The 13945-nt window shown below is 46.2% G+C and overlaps 1 non-coding gene across 1 annotated transcript; it reads right to left on the bottom strand.

Annotated features, from left to right (window-relative positions):
• Positions 1 to 1041: 1041 nt before the first annotated feature.
• LOC125101398 (U6 spliceosomal RNA) lies at positions 1042 to 1148 on the bottom strand. Its single transcript, XR_007127814.1, has one exon. It is a non-coding gene; the product is annotated as a U6 spliceosomal RNA (small nuclear RNA).
• Between the last annotated feature and the right edge of the window lie 12797 nt (positions 1149 to 13945).

Below are 13945 nucleotides of genomic sequence, written 5' to 3'. Positions count from 1 at the left end.
TGTTTGCACATAAAATTTCAGACACGTCTCCAAAGAAGACATACAAATGGCTAACAGACACATGAAAAAGGGTTTATCATCATTAGCCATCAGGGAGATTAAAATCAAAACCGCATTGAGATACCACCTTACACCAGTTAAAAATGGCCAAAATTAACAAGACAGTAAACAAAAAGCGTTGGAGAGGATGTGGAGAAAGGGGAACCCTCTTACACTGTTGGTGGGAATGCAAGTTGGTGCAGCCACTTTGGAAAACAGTGTGGAGATTCCTTAAGAAATTAAAAATAGAGCTACCCTATGACCCTGCAATTGCACTACTGGGTGTTTACTCCAAAGATACAGATGGAGTGAAAAGAAGGGCCATCTGTACCCCAATGTTCATAGCAGCAATGGCCACAATTGCCAAACTGTGGAAAGAAGCACGATGCCCTCAACACATGAATGGATAAAAAAGATATGGTCCATGTATACAATGGAATATTATGCCTCTACCAGAAAGGATGAATACCCAACTTTTGTATCAACATGGATGGGATTGGAGATGATGCTCAGTGAAATAAGTCAAGCAGAGAGAATCAATTATCATATGATTTCACTTATTTGTGGAGCATAAGGAATAACACAGAGGTCATTGGGAGATGGAGAGAAGTAAGTGGGGGGGAATCGGAGGGGAAGACAAACCATGAGAGACTGTGGACTCTAAGGAGCAAAGTGAGGGTTTTGGAGGGGATGGGAGTGGGGGGTTGGGCGAGCCTGGTGATGGATATTAAGGAGGGCACGTATTGCATGGAGCACTGGGTGTGGTGCATAAACAATGAATCTTGGAACACTGAAAAAATAAAATATAAAAAATATTAAATAAATAAAAAATAAAATTTCAGGTGTAACTCAGCTTCACTCACATGTCATAGTCTGCTTTACAGGAATACTCTTTCAGTGAAATGTCACAATTGCATGATTCACTGCCACATGTTGGGCTTTGACTCATATCGTTTCCTCTGACTTGATCCACAAAGGTGGGCAGCTCCCTGGGGAACTGCACAATATATGGGATGCCTCATGAATTTGCGTGTCATCCTTTCTCAGGAGCCATGCTCATTTTCTCTGTATCGTTCCAAGTTTAGTATGTGGGCTGCCAAAGCAAGCACCAGGCTGTGGCTTCTTGAGTGACGAGGGAGCCTCGATCTCCCCTCTGGGAGTCAGTGCAAAGAAGGGAGGACACACACCCTGGAGTCTCTCTGCCAGGCTCAAACCATGTTTCTGCCATTTAGCTTCAGGCACACTCCTTCATCTCCCTGTGCTTCAGACCTCTCTCTGCGAGTGGAAGAATAATAAGGCTCTACCTTTTAGGGGTGCTGTGAGGATTAAAGTGTCCATCCACAAGAAGCCCTTCTACTTGGTGTGGGGTGAGTGCCCAGGGAACAGTGATTGTCCCACGTCCAGACAGGACATGGTGCAGTGCCTGTGATCAATGTGGCACTCAACAAGTCACTCTTTGCTGGGTTGGATCCAATGGGACAGATGGTTCCTCCATTTGGTTCCTGCATTTGGTTCCTCCCCGTTTCCCCCTTCTCCCAGGTTCCGTTGAAAGTCTTCAAATGTATGGCCCATGAGAAACAACAGAGGTATGATGGGTGGATGACTGCCCTTGTTTGCTGGGATCTGAGAAATTTCTTGGAATGCAGGATTTTCAGTCCTAAGCCAGGATGGACCTGGGCAAACCAGGATGGTTGGTCACCCGACTACTACTGGCATCTTCCATTTGTGGGGCCAAGGCTGGGCTGCTTGCTCCTAGAGGAGCAAACGGAGGGGTGGCGATGTCCATAATGCAGCTCACCCCCAAATTGTTATTAATACCTCCTCTCTCCCAAGTGCTACTGAAATCTGCAGCCAGCAACCCTACTGGGCACCCTCAGTGGTAAACGTTCCAGGAGTGGAATGTGTTGGCTGGGGGTGGTGGAAAGATGTACCTTGAGCAGAGCAATATTCATCTTGGTCCTGCTTCCAGACAATCACACTGATAATTTGAGAAGTTGGCACTGATGGAAATGTGGGGTCCCATTTCCCACCAGACTGGGAATTGGTACCCCTGGTTCTAATCTCCACTTTCCTCTCTTTGAGCTGTGCAGCCCCAGATAAGAAGCCTAGCTTCTGTGGGAGTCCAATGTCCTCATCTGTCAAACAGGAAGAAAATTAGCTAATCCATCTAATTCATTGTGCCCTGTGGGGCAGGCAGGGCTGGTGCCACGCAGGCCAGGGTCCTGTGGGAGGCAGTGAGGCTGGCTGAGGGGATTAAGAGAGCAGGAAGCTGTCCAGCAGCCCTGCTTTGCTGAGGCTGCTGGGCTCCTCCCCGGTGAGCACTGGGTACTTTCATTTTGATGGGAGCCCTCCGTAGGCTTGCTTGGTGACTTCATCTTGTGTTACCCGAGGCCCCGCCCTGAGAATGTCTCACCTCGGGCACATCACTTAATGTTCACTTAGCCTGTGGTTCCTCATCTTTGAAATGAAGATAATTACAATGCTCTCTTGTTGAGTAGCTGTGATAATAGTTCATTGAAGGCCAAGTATCTGGATTTAGGAGATGGATTTGTGCACAGGGGTGTACCATCAGTCTTATCGTATATCCATACTTCAGTCTTTAGTTCAATCATCAAACTCCCATTTCTTTTTTTTTTTTAATATTTTATTTATTTATTTGACAGAGAGAAATCACAAGTAAGCAGAGAGGCAGGCAGAGAGAGAGAGGAGGAAGCAGGCTCCCTGCTGAGCAGTAAGCCCAATGTGGGGCTCGAACCCAGGACCTGGGATCATGACCTGAGCCGAAGGCAGCGGCTTAACCCACTGAGCCACCCAGGCACCCCGAAACTCCCATTTCTTGAGCACTTACTGTGTGTTAGGTACCGAGGCGGGCCTTGGCGACACAATGATGAATAGGACACAGTTCTGGCCCCAAGTAGCTCAGAAAAGACCAAAGGGATGAGTGTGTAGGTTATTTATTCTCTTTCTCCTTTTGTCTTTTTTTTTTTTTTTTAATAAGTTCCATGTCCGACACGGAACCTAATGCAGGCTTGAACTCATGACCCTGAGATCAAGACCTGAGCTGAAATTAAGAGTCAGATGCTTACCTGACTGAGCTATCTTGGCACCCCTACTTATGTGTGTGTGTGTGTGTGTTTTTTTTAAAGATTTTATTTATTTACTGACAGAAAGCAGTAGCATGAATGGAGGGGGTAAGGGAGGGGCAGAGGGAGAGGGACAGGCCGACTCTCCACTGAGAAGGGAACCCAACACGGAGCTCCATCCCAGAACCCCTGAGATCATGACCTGAGCCGAAGGCAGACTCTTAACCAACTGAACCACCCAGGCGCCTGTCCTTCTATCTTTTTCTGAACAAGTTTATTAAGAGCTCACACTAGCAAAGACTGCTAGATCTCTAAGCAGTATGATCTTTCCCTTTCTCTCTACTGACAGAATCTCTATATTGGTGGGTGTGGTAAGGTACCCACTAAAAAGTCCCAGCCTTCTTTATAGAGGTGTATATAGGCAATGACATATAATCAGAAGTCATTGAGTAGGGCTTACAGGGAAAGCTTTTTAAGGGGGATGACTTAGCCAGAAGGTCCCACTTGTCTTTTCCCTGCATCATCATTCGCTACCTGGAGCACTGAAATGAGGACTGGAGCTCCAGTATCCATGTTCTAGGCATCAGGACAGAGATCATACCTTAGGACCTGGAAGGAGCCTAAGTCCTGTCCTTCATGATATTTTGTAGTCACCATATTTGCTTTGGATTTTTTAACTCCATACTTATTTTGTAAGAGGAAAAAAATCTGTTTGATTTAAAACAATGCTTGAAGTCACAGTTCCTAGGAGCTGAATACAATTTCTAAGTGATCTATCGAATAGATGTGGAGCACAGTGCAGAAAAAGATCTAATTTTTCCCCCTAAATGTCAAGATGTGAAGGTCATGGAAATCTAACCAATGAGAATTTAATGCTCAAACACAAGACACCTATCAATCTTTCCCAGTGTATACCAAGAGAAGCTGACTAAACCTGCATTTTCTTTTTTTTTTTTTTCTAAACCTGCCTTTTCTTAGAAGATTTATTTCTTTATTGGGGGTGGGCAGAGAGAGGAGAGATAATCCCAAGCACACTCCCTGCTGAGCATAGAGCCCAATGTGGGGCTCAATCTCACAACCCTAAGATCAGGACCCGAGCTGAAATCAAGAGTCTGACACTCAACTGACTGAGCCACCCAGGTGCCCCAATCTTGCCTTTTCTTTGTATGCCCTCCCTGGGAAAGCTGAGTTTGAAATACCCTTAAGTCTTGGTCTCTTTAAAGATTGACACCAGAGGATTAAATTAACATAAGTTTTTTATTTCAGCTTCGTCGACATTTGATGATGAACCTGAATCATCTTTTTTCTTAGTAGAATGCTTACAACATATGCTCAAAATGTTTAATAGAAGCCCAGATTGTTTTATCCATCTGTATGTTCCCATTATGGTTGTGTTTTTAATAATGTTAAAAGAATTAGAATTTTTAAATTCACCCAGCATACATTTTTATGCATTCCAAGCAATAATAAGAATAGTTTGCACTTATTGAGCACTTATTCTTTGGCTCATAAATACTTAACAAGCATAGCCTCACTTAATCACTTCAACATCCTTATTGAGATACATGATATTATTGCTGCCATTTTGCAGATGGGAAAACTGAGGCAAAGGGGGTTCAGGTAGCCTGTTCCAGGTCACGGAGCTAAGAAGTGATGATGGGATATGAACTCAGATGGTGTTAAAAGTAACTACTGTCCTGAAATATATGAGTGACTTTGAACAAACCCATTTCTTTGTATATGAAAAAGATAAATTTTCTAGAAACTTTGCTTAAACCTGCTGCAAAACATACTGAATTCACACCCAAGATCTTGGGCCAACTCCAGGAAGTCCCTGGTCTTAAAGGATGGTAAAGAAGATGCTCCCTTATTTGAAGGCAACAAACATGTATAATATTTGTGCATTCTCATACTTGTTTAGAACATCTGAATTCCATGACTATTCACTTAAGCAGGGAGAAAGGAAGCCCAGGCAGACATTCCGTGTTCAATGCCTGGTAAGTCTCCAGATGCTTATCGGAATGATAACCTGCCTGATAACACACCATTTGTTGGCTTCCTTCTCTTATCCATCTCCTTTATCAACACTTCCTGGGATCGGCTGGCATATAAATGGCTTACACTCAAATCCTTATCTCCGAATCTGCTGCTGGGGAACTCCAATTAACACTCCTGCTATCTACAACATCCATCCAACCATCCATCCATCTATCCAACCAACCGACCGACCATCCATCCATCCATCCATCCACTTAACCCTACCAACCTACCATATGCCCGGAAACACAGGAGGTACTCAGGGTAAGATATAAATAAATCACTGCCCTTGAATTAAAGTTGCTCAGTTCAATGTCTTTGTATTTCCCTTATAACCATTCAGAGATATTTGGCACACTGGCTGCCAAAGAAGCATTGGAAGACTGGAGAATTCCCTGCTCAGAATCTTGGAAAGGGCTTTCCCAGCAGAACCAGCCCTGCAGAGGCAAACAGTGCCTGGCACACAGGAGAGAGTCAAGAAATGCTCACTGAACGAGTGTACAAATGGGCAGAATGAACAGACAGATTGATTATAAAGTAGATTAGGTCTTCTCTGGGATTCATCTCCCTTGCTTTAATTTGCAATTAAAAATACTATCTCAGAAAAATCAGGAAACTCACTCAAGGTTAAGGCGAGTATGAACTCTCTTGCTACAAAGATTTTACATTTAAAAGAGGAGGGAGCAGGGAGACAGGATGAACCCAAAAAGGGACCTCGACACAGGTGTGGGGAGTGGCAGCCTTTTCTGGTATACCTCGAATCATAGAATACAAGAAAGTTTATCCCAGCTACAGGAATGAACAAGGCCATGTTTTGAGCCCCTGCACTATCTGTGATTGTGTGTAATCCACAAGCTATTACTTATGATTCTTGTATATTTGGGAGTTCTAAGAATGAAAGCTCTCAGTGCTCTGTATCCTGCTGTTTGGAGGGCCTGATGAGGCCTGAGCCCTGAAGAGTTGCCCCAAAAGACGAAGGGTGCAGATAACTTGTGTTTTAGAAGAATTCCTGGTGGGCTTTTTTTTCATGGCGGGCTCCTGGAGGACTTCACAGAGTGAAGGGGCTGGAGCTGGTACTTGGAATATGGGCAGGATTCAGCTGGCTACAGAGAAGAGCATCAGTCCTCATTTATAAAGAACTTCCTGTGTGCAGGCTCTGGGATAAGGGCTCCTGAGCAGAATCTCATTTAATCCTCCCTAAACCCAAACAGGGACCTATATCACCATCCTTAGCTAAGATGAATGTTGGAAGAGTTAAAGAATGTGCTCTCATCAAAACAATGAATAAAGGGCAGGGAAGCTGCTTCCAGAGCCTGACCCCTTAGCAGCCATTCTGAACAACTCTACTGCTGTGCTATTTCTTGGGGGGCCCGGAGGGAAGTTAGAAATGAAAAAAAGAAAAGAAAAGAAAAGGAAAGGAAAGGAAAGAAGAAAGAAAGAAAGAAAGAAAGAAAGAAGAAAGAAAGAAAGAAGCAGCAGCATTCTGCAGTGATTGTGGCCTTGAGTGAGTGGCAGGACAAGATTCTATCCACTGCTTCCTTGGTGGCAAGTTTCCTTGTAGGTCTGAACCAGTCAGAGTGGAAATAGGGGCTGTCTGTGATCCTTCCTACAGTGGATAACCACCACGAAGTATTCATACCTCAGTGCTGACAGTGGGTCACTTAGGCGTGGGCTCAGGGGTCTCACGCAGAGAAGACTTCAGTGACCCGGGTGGAACCTAAATAGGAAACGGTACATTCTGACTGACGCTGGGTGCAGCCATGGGCTGTGGAGCAGAACGGCTCCTCTCTTTGCAAAGGCTCAGGCTGAGACACACTTGAATGTCAAGTATTCTTGCACGTGGCCTTGCCACTAGAACAGCTGGGAAGCATAAACATGGACCCCCACCCCCCAACAGGGCTCGCTTTATCCTTACCTCATCTACCACCACTATTGTTTCTTTCTTTTAAAAACTGTTAATTGTGGTAAATTACACACAACGTGAAATTGACATTTAAACCATTGAAGTGCATGGGTCAGTAGGGTTAAGTACATTCACATTGTTGTGCAACCAATCTCCGGAACTCTTCTCATTTTGCAAAGCTGAAACTCTACACCCATTGAACAATTCCTCATTCCCATACCCCCGACCCCTGGCAACCACCATGCTACTTTCCATCTCTATGAGTTTGAATATTTTGGATATCTCTTGTAAGTGTCGTCATTCAGTGTTTGTCTTTTTGTGACTGGCTTATTTCCCTCAGCATAATGCCCTCAAGGTTCATCCATGTTGTAGCATTTGTCACAATGTCCTTCCTTGTTAAGGCTGAAGAGTATTCCATTGATGAACACACATTTTGCTTATCCATTCATCGGTTTCATGGACACTCTGGTTGCTTCTACTCTGGTTGGCTATTGTGAATAATGCTGTTATGAAAATGGCTGTACAAATAATCTGTTTGAGATGCTGTTCTCAATCCTCCTGGGGATTTGGACCATTGTTTCTTGTGTTCAGCGGCCACAGTAAAGAAAAAAGAAGGAGGAACTACAAAAAAAAAAAATCAGAACTTCACCAAAAGCTTGCATATGATATAAAAACCCATAAAGACAGTGTAACAGCCCAGCCAAGGGAGGAGAGAAACCCACAGCCATACTGGGCAGTTCCAGAAGCAATTTCTAAACCCTAAATGTTGGGCAGCCTCTGGCCTTGTGGGGCTAGAAAAGAATTGGGAGCTGCCATATCCAATCTCCTTGTGGTTCCTCAGTGGTACCACAGTTCAATCCATGCTTTGGGTCGTGCATTCCGCTGGGCATTATTTGGAATTTTTTCTCATGAAGAGTCAAGTCTAAATAGCCAGACACTCAAGCCATAACAACCAGCCACTCCTGGCTCTGCTCTTGAGGTTCTAGACAGGAGGCAAGAGTCTTGAAGGACAGTATTTAGCCTTCAGCTGTCCCTTGTCCTTAGCTGTGGAAAGAAAGGCGTGGCCTCTCATCTGAGCTCAACTGCACACCATCCAGGCTTTCAGGGGAAGGTGGTTGGACGTGTGGTTTGCTCCAGTCTCTCTGTATAGGGCCAGATGCATGGTGGATGTCCTTTACAGAGACCCTGTGTATCACTCCCTCTTCTGGGAGAGAGGGGAGGGCTTGTAGGAGGTACCCATGTCCTCTAAAAAGGCCTGGTTCTGGGGGAAGCAGGATGGTCCTCAGCACAAGCTGAGGATGCCTCATCCTTCTGGCAGGAGCAGTCCTTTCTCAGGCTCTCAGTTCCAAGTTCCAGGCTGTCGCTGGCTCCAGGGGAATGGGTGGGCATGGCAGAAGGCTGTGGAAGCCTGCTCAGGGCTCAGAACTTTTGTGCTGGAAGCCCAAGAAGAGAGGCGTTGGTGCCTTCTAGCCCCACTCTGCACTAAGGGGGCTTCTGGCTGGCATTCTCCATTGCGCTCAGTCAAACAGGCCTGGAAGTGAGCAGGGTGTGGCTCTGGTCCCCGAAGCTTGCTTTCCAGAGGCTGTGTTCTCTGGCTCCGGAGGACAAGGGCTGCTGGCGGCTGCCCCGTTGATTTTGCACACTGGCCCCTTTTCAGGGTCTGCACTCGGAATCCTGACAGAGCTGGAAGGGGCGCTAGAGATCGTGTGATTTTAAGCTGGTAAAAGCTAGAAGTTTTTAATCTAGTCGGGACATGTGAAATGACTTGCCCCAGGCCACAATGTTAAAAAAGCAGATCCAGTGGCATAACCCAGAAGTTTCTTTCCTCCGCCTTGTGGGGCTTCCTCTGAAGTTAGGCACAGAGTCTCAGGGTAACTGTCTCAAGCATGAGAAACAGAGCTTCAACCAGGAAAGAGGTCATCACAAGGACATGTACCATGCAGGCAGGTAATAACAGGTGCATGTAGGAAATAGAAAAATTTGGCTTCGGTCAGTTTAAGAGATTGCTCTTCCTGAAATCTCTCTGGTCCTAATTAAGTTCTTGAAAGAGTCCCTCTTCACAGAGAGAACCTATATTCTCTGGCTCCATTTAGTTATTCTCTTGAGCGGAGCCAAAAAAAAAAAATTAATTAATTAAAAAAAAATTCTCTCTTCCGGTCACCAGAATAATAGTTCTTTTCTGAGACTTCAAATTGATAAACCCTAATGATTCATTCTCTTTGTTGCTCTGTCCTCCGTTTTCTCCTTGACTGGCTTCCCCAGACCTGGAGGTATTTGGCCTGTCTGCAGAAGCCAGGGCAGGACCTCTCCCAGTAATCTGGAGCCTTCCACACCAACCCCAGATGCTCCAGATTGTAGCTACTGACCATCTCTGAGTATCTTCCACATACCAGATGCGTTCCATATTCTATCCTAATCTTCACAACAGCCCTAAGTGACAGCTGCTGTGACACTCTGCAGAACCCGAGGCTGGGAGGCTCTGGTGTGCTTGAGGTTCTGAGAAGGTGAGGGAGCAGGAGAGGGAGCTGGAGAGAGAGGGGTAGGGGTGGGGGAGAGGGATGGGGAGAGGGTATTCGCATTCAGGCCTGATTGCACAGGATCTTTCCCTTTACCACACATTGCCTGGTGAGAGATGCTTGGGGGGGCCAACTCAGTAACGTACAAGACCCCAGGATTTATACTGTTTATAAAGGGAGGCCTAGAAAGCTGGCTTCAGTAAGCCGTTTGGCATTATCTGAGGCTGTTTTCTAAGGCTTGGACTTTAGGATGAACAGTCATGGAAAGCATTATCCCAGCTGTGTTCAGCCTGTGGCATCTAAAGAGGTTAGAGTTGTGTCAGAAACCTTCCCCCAGTGGGCAGACAGGAGTCTAGAGAGGACACTGCCTTCCTTAGAGGACGACACTTAACTCTCTCTCTGAGGACACAGCAGCGTCTCCTAGATCTGCTTGTCCCTCAGAGGCTGGACCAAGAGACGCTGGAGGTCATCTGGACCAGTGATGTTCCAATGTGTCATCAGCAGGAGAAACTTTATCCGCACAAAATCTGAGGGGGAGACCGTGCAGGTTCTACTCATACCCTGTGTACGTCCTCTCAGCCCACCCCAGGGATCATCTGGCACAGATTATGGATGCTCCCAAGGTCTTGACGGGCCAGGTCCAGGTCACACACACTTTTTGGAAAGAAAGGAACGGGGCAGTCAGAGCTCAACATCCTGAGACTGGGAGACAGGAACTTCCCTAAAGCACATCAGCGGGAGTTACTAAGTGGGAGTGGACTAGCCAAAGCAACAGAGGTCACTTCTAGCAGTATCCCTCATCGTTTAAAATGCACACAAGTCACCTGGGGACCCTGTTAGACACAGAATCCTGGGGTTTACAGTAAAGATTCTAATTCAGGAAATTGGAAGTAGAGTCCATGAATCTGCATTTCCAAGAGGGTTGATGTTGCCGGTGTCAGCGCCTGGCACAACGGTGCTCAGGGACCAGGAAGTTTCTCAAGCTGCTGCTGAAGCTTCTGGAGTAGTGCCCCAGAGACAGGCCTCTTTGGTGACTCTGTGGGGTATGGCCAGAAAGCTGACTGGCTGCCATCTTTTGCTGGGTATTACTGTCTCCTGTGCTCTTACTATAGATCAGGAGATGGTGGGCTTGACCAAAGGAGGTCTCTTTTCCTTACAGATCCCTCCCTAAGAGGTGGGCTTCTATCTTAGGAAGAGGAAAGGGAAAGAAAATGCACTGGAAGGATCCAGGGCTGGGGTGCAGGCCATATGGGAGTTATCTGTCCACCATGAAGAAGGGAGTTTCTGAAAATAAAGATAGTGTCCTTCACCTCCTCGTCCCTCACCTTAGCAGAGGGCAGGGAGGAGGTGGGCTTTTAGAGACCCGAAAAAGACTAATGCCCCAGAATTGCTAGGTGCTGAGACAGGTTCCTTTCAAATACATCCAGATGTATCTAAAGACTGACCCCCTGAGGTGAGATCTGACAGGCCCAATGGCGGCCAAGGCAGAGGCAGAAAACTCAAGTCTTATCTACTCAAGGCATCAGAAGTGCTAACAATTCCAGTGTGGCCCAAGACACATGTAACAGACGTGTGATATCAGCCATACACACACTGTTTACATTTCTCAGTGGCCAGATTACAGAAGTGAAAATAAACAGGAGAGCCTGATTTTAATACCATATTTTATTGAACCCAACATACCCAATACATTATCCTTTCAACACATACAGAATTTAAAAATGATTCCTGAGGTATCTTACATTCTTTTCTTCATGTACAATCTTTGTAATGTGGTGTGTACTGTACATGTGTGGCATACCTCCTTCGGGACCAGCCACATTTCAAGTGCTCCCCGACCACACGGGGCTAGCGGCTGCTGACTCGGGCAGCATGGCATTCGTTCCAGCAGGCCAAAGCTGTCCGCCATTGCTCCCCATCTTCTTCCTCTTCCCCAAAGACGTGGGTGTCGCTTGGAGGCTGAGCAGAGATAGTAGCAGGCCCCGCAGGGGTCAGTTGCAGGGGTGGTAGTGACTGGAAGCTCAGACAGAAGGATGGCAACCGGCTGGTTCTGGGACGTTCTCTTTTGTGCTGGTGGCTCTGGGAGTGAGTCATGTTGGGGGCAGGGAGGCTGGCAGGCACAGTGGGTTGGGTGAGCTGCTCTCTTCTGAAGCCGCCCTGAGGGCCTTCGTGTGTGGGGGCGGGAAGGAGGTGCTGACACATGGGAGGAGGGGTGCTGAGGGAAAATGGAGGGGTGTGTCTGGAATCACAGAAATAGACCTGTGTCTGTGGGCTGGTCACAAAAACTCAAAATACCATTTCCTTGTGCAGGGGAAGAGCAGGACAAAGCAGATGTTAAAGAGGTACATGCTTTTACAGTCAAAATACTCGGGACAGATCATGGAGATGAGGGTCCTTGGAAAGGTCAATCTCTGGGCCTCTTTTAAAAACTGGATTCTAGGGATGCCTGAGTGGCTCAGTCGGTTAAGCATCTGCCTTCAGCTCAGGTCATGATCCCGGGGTCCTGGGATTGAGTCCTGCGTTCAGCGGGGAGCCTGCTTCTCCCCCTGCCTGCCACTCCCCCTGCTCACTCTCTCTCTCTCTCCCTCTCTGACAAATACATAAATAACATCTTTAAAAAAAATAAGGGTCCTAGAGTTGTCTCATTTCTCCAGACTTGTGTCTAAAGGGCCGTTGTTCTTCCCCATGTCACAAGTGTGTTTTTCAGCGCTTCCTACCTGATTCGAACATTGAAGAAAAGGTGCCTCGTGGATAACCTTCCACTGGCTTCTAAACTGCACAGACAGATGTCTTTGAAAAGCAGGTGGTCAAACACTCTCTCACAGGATGTAGTCACAGAGCTCGAAGTCTTTTGGGAAGAGTTCTTTACCCTAGTAGGAGCTTCAGCCATCCCTGGGGCCTATGAGCCCAGGCTAGGTTTGAGGCTCCTCTTGTCACTTGCTAAGCCTCTGCCTTCGGGAGCCTCAATTTCCTCTTCTACCACATGTGGATAATAATTGTTTCCACTTCATGGAATGTTGGGAGCCCCAAATGAGGTAATGGGTGCGTTGTGCTTAGGAGAAATGCCCGGCTTGTGCCGTCCTGTTTGTCTGCAGGAAATGCTGGCTCTCCTGCCCTTCAGGGCCGTGGCTGGCCAGGTGGAATTTTCTCATTTACCACAGTGCTGTTTGGTTTAAATTAGACAGCGCAACATGACAGATGTGGAATATGACACACGGAGAAGAGGGATTTGGCCACAGCTGCTGGGAATCGTGGGCAGAACTCAAGACAAAAACCTAGAATTTCTATTTTTCTGCGCTTATTTAGCAAGGCCTTCTGGGTCTCAGAGCTAGTGTCTTAAATTTCAGAAAGCCAGAGAGGAAAAGGATAAGGCAGTGTTTGAACATATAACCATGGAGCAAACACAGCAACCTCATATAAAAAGGCAAAGAAGAAGCCCTTAAATGTAAAGTACCAGACATTCAAAAGAATAGGTAAGAGATATATATACATATACATATAAAAAATGTAATACGGAGTCACTGAAAATGCTTAGAGTGAAACTGATGTGACATGGGAAACACTTTGCATCTATGTCAAGGAAAAAAAAAAACAGGAAATAAAACTGCCCCAAATCTACTGCTAAAAATTAAAAAAATATATACACATACCCTCCCAAATGCTTGAAACCAGGTGTTATATTTGCTGGTCTCTGTAGGATAATAGTTTTTTCTCGATGCTTTGGTGTATTTTCTACAAAGAGCGCTCGCTACTTTCACGATCAGGAAAAACAATGAAGGTTATGAAAGATTTTCAGTCTCCGGTTTCCACCCGGGAGCCCATAGCTCGTTCGCTCTCTCCCCGCCTTTGACTCCTAACGGCTTCAAAGCCGGCTCTGTTTACAAAAGGATGATTATGTGGGGTGTCCAGGGAGATTGACTGAGAGAGAACAAAGTGAGACATGTTTTATTGAAGACGCTAACCAGAGTCAAGACAGTCTCACAACAGAAACCTTTAATGAATTCAGGGGGTGGCTGTTCCAGTCAAAGCAAATCGGGTAAATGGCAAATGGGAGTGTTAGCGAGCTCTGCAAGGGAGAATGAGACTTCTTTATCTATTTCTATAGGGAAGAGATTACAAGTAAAGTCCAGATGATTTTGATTTTTATTTAGTCAGGGATGGATTAACTTCGTTGATCTGGAGTCTGGAGAGCTCAGCAGTGGGGCTTCGTCCTTCCCCTCATTCCACGGGTTTTCTTCTAAATAGCAAGGGAGTTCTGCTTCTATCCTCCCAGGCCTTGGGGTCTCGCCGGAGGCTCTCTTCCCCAAACTGCCTCCTCTGTTTTGCTACCCGAATGAAGTCCTTCTGCTTTAGATCTGGGTTGTTCC

Source organism: Lutra lutra, chromosome 5, assembly GCF_902655055.1.
Source record: "Lutra lutra chromosome 5, mLutLut1.2, whole genome shotgun sequence".
Classification (NCBI taxonomy): domain Eukaryota; kingdom Metazoa; phylum Chordata; class Mammalia; order Carnivora; family Mustelidae; genus Lutra; species Lutra lutra.
This window is presented reverse-complemented; position numbering and strand designations above follow the sequence as displayed.